The sequence below is a fragment of the Diospyros lotus genome, chromosome 2 (assembly GCF_014633365.1).
Source record: "Diospyros lotus cultivar Yz01 chromosome 2, ASM1463336v1, whole genome shotgun sequence".
NCBI classification, from domain to species: Eukaryota; Viridiplantae; Streptophyta; class Magnoliopsida; order Ericales; family Ebenaceae; genus Diospyros; species Diospyros lotus.
The window spans coordinates 42722405-42727056 of record NC_068339.1 but is presented as its reverse complement, the minus strand read 5'-3'; positions in this window follow the sequence as shown (position 1 = coordinate 42727056).

The following is a 4652-nucleotide window of genomic DNA, read 5'->3' as shown; positions in this document are numbered from 1 at the left end:
CCATAGTGGTGACATGAAACGACAGCGTTGCACAAATTATTGGTGATTTGTGGGTAAATTGCAATGTTGTTTTTGAGAAATTATATTTACATTCAGTATTTTTGTTCTTCGCAGCCACTTTTGAATATACTTAAAATAGTCTCAAATAAAAATTTAATTTTATCCCTTATTCAACTCTTTAATGATCAATCATTTATTATTAGGTGGTTACCTACCATCGTACTTTTTATTCACCACAATAATCATACTCTGTAATTCATTCCGTGTTATTTCATACTCATCATCACAAAATTATTTTCTCCTCATTATAGTAGAGAAGTCATTTATTCCCTGTTCTTCCATGCCCACCATTACTTAGCCATTTTCTTTTTAGTATATTAGCCAGTCAGAGTTGAGTCATAGATGATTATACACTCAAATATTGACAACATAGACAGAGTTTGACAAGGAAAAGAACAATTGCTCAGAAGAACAATACTACAAATCGTTCAATGGAAAGTACACGAGTTGTAATACTATTTGTCGTTGGAGACTTACAGGGTTCGTGGAAGTCAAGAAAGTTGGAGTTCCCCGAATCCCAAGGTTCGGAAACTTCAAGCCCCTTGAACCCGAGGGTTTGGGAAACTCCAAGTTTGTTTCCCTGAGTTCCTGAACCCAACGTTTAGGGAACTCCAAGGCGCATTCTCCAACTTTAACAAAATATATATTTTTAATTTGTATTTTATTAGCTTGTTTTTCTTTTATATCATAATGATAATGAAACCACTTTTGCACTTGACCAATCATTTGATATTATTCAACCGTTTACTATTAATAAGGTATTAGACATTCTTAATAAACTATTATTTTAATAGGAGGAAAATTATATATAAGTCTTTTCTTTATCAACTTTTTGGTAGTAAAGAATAACTGATTGGATGGGTTGGAAAAAGAAAATGAAATTGTTATTGTGATAAACAATTCAAAATGTAGAGGTCCTGGAAAAAAAACCTAGAGTTCGTCTTGCTTGCGAACGGAATGGAAAGTATAAACTATCAAAAAAGGGAGAAAAAACAATGAGAGAATTAAAACGTAAGTCCACAGCTTCAAAAAAGTGTAGTTGTCCATTTGAATTACTTCGCGTGAAATTTTTAAATGAACGATGGAAGTTGAAAGTTGTATGTGGACTGCACAATATGCACCAATAGCTCAACTAGAGAGTCATTCATATGCGATACGGGTTACAAAAAAAAAGAAATAAATATTGAAAATAATGTCTAAGAATCTTATAAAATCTATAAATATTTTGATAACTCTAAAGTCAGAGGATAAAAATAACGTGAGTACTATCAAAACTATATATAATGCACGCCAAACATATAGATTTATAAAAAAATGTGGTCGATCACAAATGCAACAGTTGATGAAGAAATTGAGAGAATGTAATTATGTGAAATGACATAGAAGCGATAAATCAACATATTGCATTACAGACTTATTTTAGGCTTATCCGATATCTATAGAGTTATTAAAAGTCTTCCCACGTGTATTAATAATGGACTGTACATACAAAACTAACAGGTATAGGTACCCACTACTTAAGATTGTTGGTGTGGCATCGACTGAGCTAATTTTGCTTCTTACATTTGTATTTATGGATCATGAATATGAGAATAACTACACATGGGCAATTGAGAGGTTAAAGAGTTTGATGGGACCTAATATATTTCTAGGAGTAGTTGTCATTGACAAATAATTAGCATTAATGAATACAATACATAAAATATTTACAAGCACAGCCACCTTATTATGCAGGTGGCATATATCAAAAAATGTGCTCGTTAAATGTAAGAAGTTATTTGATAGAAATGAGATGTGGAATAAGTTTATGTTAGGTTAGAACTTTTTTATTCTTGCCTCAACTGAGATTGAGTATAACCCTTGACTTTATGACTTAATAGTTGAGTACCATGCATATAAAGACGCACTTGATTATGTGAGAAATACATGATTGAATTATTACAAGGAAAAATTTGTTACAACGTGGACAAATAGAATAATACATTTTGGAAATGTTATTATTAACAGATATTTTTTATGAAATTCAAATGTTATCCTTATTTTTTTTTATTGTAATATCTCCAATGAATCTAATACATCAATATGTTTTTGTTCAAGGGCTGAGAGTGCGCATGCGAAACTGAAGAAACATCTTAGATCATCAATATGAATTCTTGAGTAATATTATAAATTCATTATTTGTCCAAAAGTGAAATAATTTTGTGTTTCTTTAGTTTATCTTGAGTTATTATATATTTATATATATAGTATACTATTTCTATAATATGACCCGATCACGTGTATATATATATATATATATACATGAAAAAGAAGTAGACTTACAATGAAGATATACACTAAATATAAGTACACCAAATATATTAATATCTCATATTACAATAAAAATTTATTGTGTATTCTTCAACTTCCTTGTGTCTCATGGGGGAGTTGCTGCTAAAGGGTATGGATTTGAACCAAATATAGGCTTATTGTGTATTATTCAACTTCCTTGATGATGTAGGTGGTCGAACCATACTCGATGTTGGAGGTAATGTGATAGCAGTAAGCAGTGGATATATAAATGCTGGGGGTCGAAAACGTACGAGTTAAGATATTGACAGTCTAGCATCACAATCACTACGGGACAATATCGTGGCATGAGACCCACTATAAATGGATAGAATACCATATATCTCAAGACATGTCTATCTCCACGCATCCACCTCCATGAAGGGTCCACCTAATATGACATGATTAAGAGTAGATAGTGACGCCCTAATGCGCTGCAAGATACAATTAATTCTAATATCAATATTTAAATATAATATATTAAAAAAATTACATTTAAAATTTTAATCTTACCACATCAGCCATCGTGACTTTATCCTAACCATCTTTGTCAAATCCTGATTTATATGCAGGGTTTTAAATGAATCGATGGATGATATGTTGATACCATGGCATGTAGTCTGTAGTATACTCCCACAGGATTTGGACACGTCCATCGCGTCGGTGTGCCGGCACTTAGTGAAAATCTCATTGAGTCCAACAATCATCAACAAAATTATAAACCACCATATATATAATGCAGTGGCTGAACCCCGCTTGGCTTCAACAACGTCACGGATATGTTGCTGATTAGCTAATGGCCATTTAGGAATTTTGTGGCCATGACTTTTACATTTCAATAAACGTCTATCATGTTAAAAAAATAAATAATTAATAAAATTATAATAATTTCTATTATTGTAAAATATTTTTCATAATCCATTTATTAATTAAACCTATCTCTCCGTCCCATATGTCGACAGCAACATAATTTTTAAAACTCTTTAAAATGCATAGATCCTCAAGGCCTCCAAAAAATGGTCCAGAAAAATTATCTTCTAATGACTACTTGGGACCATTAGTGAAGGGTTGCTCACAAGGTTATATCGATGGTGAGCCAAAACCAGGTGTAGGTGGTTGCTCATGAACATGTGTCACTAGTTTTGAAATAGATACATCAGTCAAGGTTTGATCACCATGAACCCCAACCATTCACTTCCTTGTGGAAGTTGTTGGACACTATCGAGATAAATGTATGCCATCACCTCGTGTAAGCACCACATCTACACAGTAAAATAAACAGGCATATATAATTAACACATGACAATTAAAAAAACTAACGAAATTGCTCATAATCTTTCAGTATCAATATACCAATAACACATGCTAATTAAAAAACAAATTAAATTGCTATAAGAAACAACAAACTTACATTCATGTCAAAAAGAAAACAAATAATAATTTTCAAAACTAGTCGATTACCTTCAATTTAGCTATCTCCTGCAAAACTTACAATGAATGTAGCTTCCCTTACTTTTTCTTCTTCTCTAAGTGTAACATGTTCAACAGAACATCCGTGAGACAACAACTAACACTAACACTAGTTACCAATTGAGATCTTCAAATAGCAAACAACACAATATTAACACTAGTTACAAATTCAGATCTCCAAATCGCAATCAACACAATTAGAACACAACACAACCAAAAATTAGTATACCAAGAGAAACGAAGGGAAAATAACACCAGGGTTCGAAGGCATTGGCTATCTCCAAACCCTATGGTTGGGAGGCGGTGTTCACCTTCGAAGGCTTTGAAAGACCTTTGAATCCCCCATAACATTGGTAAACTTTAAAATCACATACTTGGAAACTCCGATGAGACAATGAGGCGACTCCAGGGACAAATCGCAAGCGACAAAAGGCATCAGGTGTGCACGCGAGAGTTTAATGGGTTGTGGCTGTGGGTTTGTACATGATGGATGTGTGGGCAAGGATAGTTTTGGAATATAAATGATTGCAAAGAGTAATAAAAGTAGGTGAGAATAGCAATTGTCAAATTTTCATTACATGTGGCTACGAAGAGCAAAAAATATAGCTGCAAATAAAATTTCCTATTAGATAATTGTCTCAAATAAGTTACAATATTTTTTTGTATTTTATGAGATATGTGTGTGTGTGTGTTTTATTTCCTTTGGTTATAAAGCTGATGGTTGACAAGTGGCAATGTAATGTTCATTTGATCTGCATCCACTTTACTTATATATATATATATATGCGCTCAAA